We start from the raw sequence: 10689 nt of genomic DNA on the forward strand, positions 1-10689 counted from the left end.
TCTTATAACAAATGAGCACGATTTTCCTCCTCCATCTCCCTCACCACCTCCTCACCACCACCACCACCACCACCACCACCTCCTCCTCCTCCTCCTCCAAGTCATCAGGAGAAGGGAGGAAAGGGAATACAGAGGCACTCCTTAGGGATCTCTCCTTCTCTCCTTCTCTCCATCTCTCCTTCTCTCCATCTCTCTTTCTCTCCTTCTCTTATTCTCTCCATCTCTCTTTCTCTCCTTCTCTCCATCCCTCTTTCTCTCCTTCTCTCCTCTCCTTCTCTCCCTCTCTCCACAAAGCGAGGTGGAGAGAACAAGAGAGGGGAAAACGATATGAAAACCTTGCCTTACCGATCTGAGGGAACTGGAAACTGTGGAGGAGGGGAGAGTCTGCTAGGGAAAGAATGTGGTGAGGGAAAAAAAGAGGGGAAAAGAACTAGCTGTATTAAAAATGGTAGAGGAAAACTTGAGGGGAAAAAATAGAGGAATAAATCAGAAATAATATGATGAGAAAAAGAGGGGAAAAGAACTGGTTGTATCAAGGTATAGGGGAAAACTTGAAGGAAAACACAGGTAAATGGAAGAGTAAAAGGGAAAAGGAAGAGGGAAAGAGAGTGTGCAAGGGGAAAGAATGAGGGTAAAAGAACTATATTAAAATGGTATAGATGATAACGTGAGGGGAAAACAAGAGGGAGAAGGGGAAAAGTTAGAGAGAATTGAGGAAACATGTGAAAATTAGCAATGAGGGGAAACAGTGGACAAATAATATGGTGAGGGAAAGTGAGGGAAAGAACTGTATTAAAAGTGGTATAGAGAAAAACTTGAAGGGAAAAATAAAGGAGGAGGAGGAGGAGGAGGAGGAGGAGGAGGAGGAGGAGGAGGAGGAGGAGGAGGAGGAGGAGGAGGAGGAGAAGAAGAAGAAGAAGAAGAAGAAGAAGAAGAAGAAGAAGAAGAAGAAGAAGAAGAAGAAGAAGAAGAAGAAGAAGAAGAAGAAGAAGAAGAAGAAGAAGAAGAAGAAGAAGAAGAAGAAGAAGAAGAAGAAGAAGAAGAAGAAGAAGAAGAAGAAGAAGAAGAAGAAGAAGAAGAAGAAGAAATTAATTATAAAAGATGGAAAGTAAATGCGAGAAATGACAAAAATAAAAGATAGGAAACAGGAAAAAAATTAAATAAAAGTAGGAAAAAATGAGAAACGGAAAATAAAGAGAAAAGGATGAAAACAAAAAACAAAAACATTCCCAAATAAGGAAATAAAATGGAAAAGAAAACAGGAAAATAGAGAAGGAAAAATACACATCTCTGGCTAACAATCCTCCTCCTCCTCCTCCTCCTCCTCCTCCTCCTCCTCCTCCTCCTCCTCCTCCTCCTCCTACCTGTTATTACCGCCCAGTCTGCACCTCCCACGCACCTCACCACCTCCGCTTCACTGAGGAGGAGGAGGAGGAGGAGGAGGAGGAGGAGGAGGAGGAGGAGGAGGAGGAGGAGGAGGAGGAGGAGGAGGAGCGAGTACTTAGGATATAAAGGATCTCTGTTTCCTTCCCTACTCCCATTCTCTCTCTCTCTCTCTCTCTCTCTCTCTCTCTCTCTCTCTCTCATACCAGGCGTTCAAATACAAATATGATTTTTCCCCTCTTACCGCGCAGTAGAGAGAGAGAGAGAGAGAGAGAGAGAGAGAGAGAGAGAGAGAGAGAGAGAGAGAGAGAGAGAGAGGATTGTTACTAATGATGGTGAGGATTAAGTATGACAGTACAGTGAGAGTAGTAGTAGTAGTAGTAGTAGTAGTAGTAGTAGTAGTAGTAGTAGTAGTAGTAGTAGTGGTGGTGGTAGTAGTAGTAGTAGTGGTGGTGGTAGGCAAAAAAAAAAAAAAAAAAAAAAAAAAAAAAAAGGAAATAATAACGAAAAAGAAATAACGAGAAATAAGAAAGACAGAAATCTGGGAAATGAAAGAAAAGAAAAAAGAGGAAAATATGAGGAAATGAAAGAAGACAATGAGTTAAATGAATTGAGAGAGAGAGAGAGAGAGAGAGAGAGAGAGAGAGAGAGAGAGAGAGAGAGAGAGAGAGAGAATTATTGAGGAAATTAAATAAAAGAGGGAAAAGGAGAAAAGAGAAATAGTGAACTGAAGAAAGAAACGCATTATTATTATTATTATTATTATTATTATTATTATTGGGAGGTCCATTCAAGCGAGGCCTAAAAAAGAAAATGTGTCAAAAAAAGCCTAAATAAAAAAGAGGCCTACAAAAGAAGATGATGGACAGCTACCGGTAGTTCCTCCTCCTCCTCCTCCTCCTCCTCCTCCTCCTCCTCCTCCTCCTCCTCCTCCTCCTCCTCCTCCTCCTCCTCCTCCTCCTCCTCCTTCAATCACTTCCTACTTTTCTCTTCAATCCCTCCCTCCCTCCTTCCATCACTAACCTCTCTCTCTCTCTCTCTCTCTCTCTCTCTCTCTCTCTCTCTTGTTTCTAAATTTGTTTCTGCTGTCTTCCTTCCACATCTCCTCCTCCTCCTCCTCCTCCTCCTCCTCCTCCTCCTCCTCCTCCTCCACCTTAATATTCCACCATGTCAAGCCTTCCTCTTCCTCTTCTTTTTTTTGCTTCCCTTCCTCCTCCTCCTCCTCCTTCACTCTCTCTCCACTTTGGCCTTTTCATCTCTCTCTCTCTCTCTCTCTCACACACACACACACACACACACACACACACACACACACACACACACACACACACACACACACACAAGTTCATAAATCTCCTTCTCCCCGCCTTCCTTCCTCCTCCTCCTCCTCCTCCTCCTCCTCCTCCTCCTCCTCCTTCTCCTCTTCAAGGTTTATCGGTGTCCTGCCTTGAGAGGAAAATATTTTAGAAGGTCGACAATTCCAGATGGTGATGACGGAGGAGGAGGAGGAGGAGGAGGAGGAGGAGGAGGAGGAGGAGAGGAGGAGGAAGAAGAAGAAGAAGAAAGAAGAAGAAGAAGAAGAAGAAGAAGAAGAAGAAGAATCACGGGAACAACGAAAAAAAAAAAAAAGATGGAAAACGAGGAAAAGAAGAAAACGAAAAAGAAAAGACAAGGAAAGAAGAAACGAAGGAAGAAAACGAAAATAAAAAAACAAGAATAATTACGAAAGAACCAATAAAAAGGAGATAATAGGAAAATGAGGGAAAAGAGAAGTGATAAAGAGAAAGAGGAGGAGGAGGAGGAGGAGGAGGAGGAGGAGGAGGAGGAGGAGGAGGAGGAGTGCAAAGGTCAAAAGACACTGCATTCAACATTCACAAGGCAGATTACAGCGGCGCATCTTACCCCTCGTTGTATATCACTGTCTTCCCTCCCTCCCTCCCTCCCTCCTCTCCCTTCCCCTATCCTCCCCTCCCACTCCCCTCATTTGTTTACATCACTAACCTTTCCCCTCGCCCCCTCCAAGCCGCCGCATTCCCTTCCCTCTCTTCTTTTACCCTTTCCATCTCTCTCTCTCTCTCTCTCTCTCACGTTCCAAGCTCCAAGTTGCTGAGAATTAGGCGAGGTGCGTGTTAATGTTTCGCAAGTGTAAACAAAGGCTGGCTGGTTCACTAACTCTCACGAATCTCAGGACAGTAAAGGGTGTAGTCTTAGTATTTCATGAAGGTGGGAAAAGGAATCTAACTTTAACCGAACTTAATTTAATCTAGCCTGACTTAATCTGACTCTAACCAAACCCTCGAAATAACTTGATCTTTTATTTAACCTAACCTAAGCTAATTAAATCAAACTATATATAAACAAACTTAACACAACCTAACCTTACCAAATCAACCAGAACGACGAAGGAAAACAAAACAAAAATAAGAATAATCACGAAAGAAAACAATAAAAAGGAAAGAAAAGAAAAAAGGAAAAGAGAAGTGATAACTAATCTAAGCTAATTAAATCAAACAATATATAAACAAACCTAACCCAGCCTAACCCCAAACTCAACCTAACCTTACCAAATTAACCTCTTCAGTACTGGGACGCATTTTTCCTTCGAGTTTTGTGTGATTAGACCATTTTATTGACATTAGGAAGGATCTGTGGAGGTTAAAAGATCAATGGCCACAGTCTTCACTATTTTGATCCCCTCATAAGTTTCTGAAGCTGTAGACAATCACCAAGTAGTAATCTGAATAAATATGAAAATACAGCATGGTACTGAAAGGGTTAACCAAAACTATAGCAAATGTAATGTAACCTAACCTAACCTAACCTAACTAAACCTAACTCAACCTAACCTAACCTATCCTAACCTTAACTTAACCTAACCTAACTTAACCTATCCAAACCTAACGTAACCTAACTTAATGTATATGTTAACTCTATTTCCTCTCCCATGCAAGAAGGTGTAAGGAATTGATATTACCTTGTATGAAGAGCAAACACATTAATTTCCTCTGCCCATGCAAGAAGGTGTGTGTGTGTGTGTGTGTGTGTGTGAGGAAGCCCAACCTACACTCAGACCGTAGATAGGATTCGAACCTGCTTGTATGAAGAGCAAACACATTAATTCACATGCTTTCTACAATATACACACACACACACACACACACACACACACACACACACACACACACACACACACACCTCTTGACCATAGCTTTCAAAATGAGATAAAATTAGATCTCTTAATACCACAATAACAACTAGACATAACATAGAGAATAATCACACACACACACACGCACACACAGACACTGACCAGCAAGAGGCGTGGGCGAGGCAGCATTACTGAAGTGGAGGCGGCGTGTACGTAGAGGCGTGTACGTATATAGGCGAGTACGTAGAGTGAGTCCGTGTATGTACGTGAGAGTTTGCGTCCTTTCTCACTTACATGTACGTAAAAAGACAGAAACGAAGAGAGAGAGAGAGAGAGAGAGAGAGAGAGAGAGAGAGAGAGAGAGAGAGAGAGAGAGAGAGAGAGAGAGAGCGCACAAGTCACGGGTATCTAGGCACTATATTCACACGCTGGGGTGCCAAAGGGTGCCTGCCTAGTGCCGCGCCTGTTGTGCCTCGCTGTTTACCACGGGACCGACATGCTGCGAGGGAGGGGATCGCGGATGGGAGAGGGAAGCGGAGGGGGTGGAGTGGGGGAGGAAAGAGAGGTTGAAAGGAAAGAAAGGAGTGAAGGAAATGATTTTTGGAAAGGATAAAATGGAAGGAGTGAATTGAGTACAGAGAGACGGAAAAAAGGAGGGAAGGAAGAAAAGAAAGAAGGAAAAGATGTTTGGAAAGATAAAGAAATGGAGAGAGAAAGTTTGATTAGAGATAGAAAAAGAAAAAAAAAGAATGAAAAGAGCGTAAGGAGTGAAGGAAAAGGTTTTGGATAAGATAAAAAACAAATGGAAGAAAAGAATTTGAGTAGAGACGAAAAAAAAAGAAGGATGAAAAGAGTGTAAGGAGTGAAAGAAAGGATGTTTGGAAGGATGAAAGAATGGAAGGAGATAATTTTAAGGGGACGGGGGTGGGAATGGAGAGGAAGGGGAAGGGATGAGGGAAGGGGAAGACCATCTACTATTACTATCACTACTGCGGGAACTAACAACACGCTGGCTGATCAGAATTTCTCTTAATTTATCTTTTTTTTTTTTTTTTTGTAAGAGGAACACTAGCCAAGAAAACAACAAGACAAAAAAAAAAAAAAAAAAAAATTGCCACGGGAAACCAAGAGGAAAAAAGGAAAAACAAAATTGAGAAAAAAAAATCACAAAAGAGGAAAAAGAAAAAAAAGTATCATAAAATAAACAGAGAAGGAAACAGAAAAGAGAGAGAAAAAAAGTGCCCCAGAAAACAGAAAGAAGAAAAAACCAGGAAGAAAGTGCCACAAAAACAGAGAAAGAGGAAAAGGTGCCACAAAACAGAAAAAAGTGAAAAAAAAAGGAAAAAAACAGGTAACCCCACAAAAAAAAAGCACCACCAAAAATAAAGAAAAAAAAAAAAAAAAAGGAATAGAAAAAAAAAACGAAGAGAAATGAAACAAACCCTTAAAAAATAGTTAACAAAAGTATTTAAAATTGCAAATCTACAAGAACATTAACCCTTTCCCTGTGACAACCAACATTTCACATCACTAAAGTCAGCCTACAATAATCACCTTCAGAACTGGGGACACATTTTTACCTTGAATTTGAGTGTGATTAGAGACCATTTCATTGACATTAGGAAGGGTCTATGGAGGTCAGAAGACTAATGGCCAGAACATTCACTATCTTAATCCCTCACTTGAGTTTCTGAAGCTGTATAAAATGATTCAATAGTAAGCAGAATGAATATGGAAACGCGTCATGGCACTGATGAGGTTAAACATTTGGAAGAAGGAACAGGAATGAACAACAGAATACAAAGAAAAAAAAAAAACGAAATTGAGGAAAGGAAGAAAAAGACAGAAGAGGAATAGGAGGAACAAGGAGAAAGAGGAAAAATCGAGGAAGAAAACGGAAGAAAAAGAAGGAAAAAAAGAAGAGGATAAAAATAAAGGAATTGGGTTTGTGAAAAAGGAAAGATGTCTGAGTAATTAATGATAAGAAAAAAATACGTCTATAGGTAGTTAAAAGGTTAAAAATAGGGATAAAATAAGAATAAACTGCCATTTCTAGCCATTACAACATTTCAAGATATGTTTATAAAAAAAAAGAGATGTCAGAGAGTAGTTACTAATGAAGGAGAAAGTTGTGTCTAGTGGTATTTAAAGGGTGAAGAATAGGAATAAACAATAGAAAATAAACTACCATTTCTAGCCATTACAATATTTAAAGATAGATTTATAAAAGGGAAAGTGTCTGAGTGGTTAGTGATGAAGGAATAGTTGTGTGTAGTGGAATTTAAAAGGTTAATAAGAATAGGAATAAAATAGAGCATAAACTGCCATTTCTAGCCATATTTAAATATCTAAAGACAGGTTTGTAAAAAGGGAAGATGTCTGAGCGATAAGTGATAAGTTGTGTCTAGAGATATTTAAAAGATTAAGAATAGGGAGAAAATAGGGAATAAATTATTTCTAGCTATTGCAATATTTAGAAGCGGATGAGAAACAAGGGAAGGTGTCTGATGATGTCTGTAAAAAGGGAAGATGTCAGAGTGTTTAGTGATGAAGGAAAGTTGTATCTACCTAGTGATATTTAAAAAGTTAATAGGAATAGGGATAAAAATAAAAATTAAACTGTCATTTCTAGCCATTACAATATTTAATGATAGGTTTGTCAAAAAAAAGAAGGTGTCTGAGTGATAAGAGATAAGAAAACAAAGACACAGGAGAGAAAATCAGAGAAAGCAAGCAGAGTCAACAAAAGAAATGACTGAAAAAAATCATAAATAAATAAATAAGAACAAAAAAAACATCATTTCTTCATCAAAAAAAAAAAAAAAAAAAAAAACGAACCGACACTTTAGACAAAACGAATACGTGAACTAACTAAATAAAGAAAGAAAGAAAGAAAAAGATAGAAAGAAAGAAAATGGATAAGCAAGAATATAAAAAGTTACAATAACAAAAAAACGAGCAAAAAAAAAAAAAAAAAAACAATTAAGACACCTTACAAACAAACAATCAACTCAAACACTTCACACAAACACACACACACACACACACACACACACTAAAAAGGAGACAATTTTTTCCTCTTCTTACTACTTCTACTAGTTAAAGAAACAGAGACGCGAGTTTCCAGTTCCCAAGAGGCAAAAGTTGAGAAGTTTCCTGCTTAACTCTCGATTCTCTTAAAAAAGAAAGAAAAAGGAAGGAAACGAAAAGAAAGAAAAGAAAGGAAAGGGAAAGGAAAGGAAAAGGAAGGAAAAAGAAAAAAGAAAAACAAGAGAACAAAAGAAAAATGGAAAAAGAAAAGGAAAGAAGATCGAAAGGAAAAGAAAAGAAAGGAAAGAAAAAGAAACAAGATTGAAAAATAAAGTAACAGAAACAAGATCGAAAAAAAAAGAAATATCAGTGTTAAAAATAAGAAAATAAAACAAAGAAACAAGATCGAAAGAAAGAAAGAAATATCGGTGTCAGAGATAAGAAAAAGGAAGTAAAAGAAAAGAAAAGAAAAAGAAAAAAAAATCAAAAGAAAAAGTCATACCAGTCAAAGAAAAGAAAAAAAAAAAAGAAAGAAATATGAGTCTAGAAAAAAATAAATAAACGAAACGAAATAAAGAAAAAAGAAATATTAATAAAAAAAAAGAAAGAAAGAAAGAAAAATATGAATAAGAGAGTTTACGAGAGGAAAGGCCTGACTTGGTGGTAAGACACATTTCAAGCAAGGAAGGCAGTGATACATTGGCCAGGCAGGAAGTGTTGTGAAGTGAGGAGAAACTTTGAACGCAGGGAAAGAAATGCAGGAAAAAGAAAGTGTAAAGATTTAAACATTGAGGAGGATTGGAGGAACGATGAGAGAGAGAGAGAGAGAGAGAGAGAGAGAGAGAGAGAGAGAGAGAGAGAGAGAGAGAGAGAGAACTAACAATAACAACAATAACAGTGGTAGTAGTAGTAGTAGTAGTAGTAGTAGTAGTAGTAGTAGTAGTAGTAGTAGTAGTAATAATAATAATAATAATAATAATAATAATAATAATAATAATAATAATAATAATAATAACAACAACAACAACAACAACAACAACAACAACAACAACAACAACAATAAAACGAAAATAAAAACAAAATTGAATAAAAATAACACGAAACTTTAAATACAAGGAGACATTATGAGGTTTCTCTCTCCCTCTCTCTCTTCTCTCTCCTCTCTCCTCTCTCTCTCTCTCTCTCTCTCTTTCAAACACACACTAAAGGTAATCAAGTACAGGAAAATAATTATAAAAAAAAAACTAGAAACTGGAATAAAACAAGAAAATGAAAAATAAGGAACTAAAACAAATAAAACCAAAAATCAAAACGAAAGAAAAAGAGAAAAAAATGTAAGAAAGGAAAATAAAAAAGGAAAAAAAATACGAAACAAATACACAACAAAAAAAAAACAAATAAAATACCACAAAATAAAATAAACAAGAAAAATAACAAAAAACAAGAAAAAAGAGACAAAATAAATCAATCAATAAATAATAACTAAAGGAGAGGAAAGAGCAGGCCAGGTGAGGTACAGGTAGTAAAGGGTTAAGGGGCGGCCAAACACAGGTGCCTTAATGAATGGTACAGGTCGGCAGGTACGGCACGGCGCGGCAGGTGACAGCGTGGCGAGGGTTGCGAGACCGGCGGCGGCGTACCTTCTTCCTCCGTGGCGGTCGCGGCTACACTGACTGAGAGAGAGACTGTGAGAGATGTGGTGGTGGTGGTGGTGGTGGTGGTGGTGGTGGTGGTGGTGGTGGTGATGGTGGTGGTCGGAGAATACAAGCAATGCACGCACTTTCAACGCACGCACCTCTCTCTCTCTCTCTCTCTCTCTCTCTCTCTCTCTCTCTCTCTCTCTCTCTCTCTCTCTCTCTCGTCAATAACCAAATGACTCTTACTTACCTGCCTCTCTCTCTCTCTCTCTCTCTCTCTCTCTCTCTCTCTCTCTCTCTCTCTCTCTCTCTCTCTCATAACCTAATCACCCTTCTCAGGTAATTGCCCGTTAAGGATCATTACGCCCCCCACAGATCCATAACTATCACATCTATAGCTTTGGGCGGTGGTGGTGGTGGTGGTGGTGGTGGATCATAATGGAATACAAAAGAAAGGTCAAACAGCAACAGATCTGGAGGCCCTTATTATACAAATTGTTTGAGCAGGAGGAGGAGGAGGAGGAGGAGGAGGAGGAGGAGGAGGAGGAGGAGGAGGAGGAGGAGGAGGAGGAGGAGGCCACAGATGATCAGCCTGGTTCTCAAGTGTTTATCCTGTGAATAATGCATAAATCTTGCAAATACGTCACTAGAACCATAAAAACACCTTTTAAAAAAACTCCTATAACTTGACCACGACTATTTTTCCAAGACCACAGATATGATAAGCTTTGTTCTCACAAGTGTTAACCCTGTTGATAATGCATGAATCTTGCAATTACGTCACTAGAACCATAAAAACATCCTTAATTAAAACTAGTACAATTTCACTAAGTCTATTTTCCAAGGCCACAGAGGTGATAAGCTTCTTTGTTCAGAGTGTTTATCCTGTTTAAAATACATGAATCTTGTAAATTGTCACTAGAACCATAAAAAAACATCCTTAAAAATCCCCATAACTTCAATTATAAGATTGTTTTTAATGAATTACAATTACAGGACACAACACAACATAATACAATACAATAGAGAATCACGTCAGCGAATGAAAGATTGAATAAGGCAGAGATTTAATCCTAATTCACTTCAGATCCACTTCATTCACTCACGTTTTCTTTTCGGCAATTATTAAGAGGCCAGAAATAACAGCGTTGTACTAATAGCCTAGATTGAGGAGGAGGAGGAGGAGGAGGAGGAGGAGGAGGAGGAGGAGGAGGAGGAGGAGGAGGAGGAGGAGGAGGAGGAGGAGGAGGAGGAGGAGGAGGAGGAGCAACAACAACAACAACATTAAGAACAAGAACAAGAACAAGAACAAAAACAAAAACAACAACAACAACAAGAAGAAACAGGAGGAAGAAATACAACAACAACAACAACAACAACAACAACAACAGTAACAAGAGGAAGAGGAAGAAGAGTTGTGGTAATCAGCGAGTTTGTTTATGCGTGGGCAGTGTAGGCGACCCAGGACCAGCTGATAAGACACCCCATTAA

The sequence above is a fragment of the Portunus trituberculatus genome, chromosome 32, assembly GCF_017591435.1.
Source record: "Portunus trituberculatus isolate SZX2019 chromosome 32, ASM1759143v1, whole genome shotgun sequence".
NCBI lineage: Eukaryota > Metazoa > Arthropoda > Malacostraca > Decapoda > Portunidae > Portunus > Portunus trituberculatus.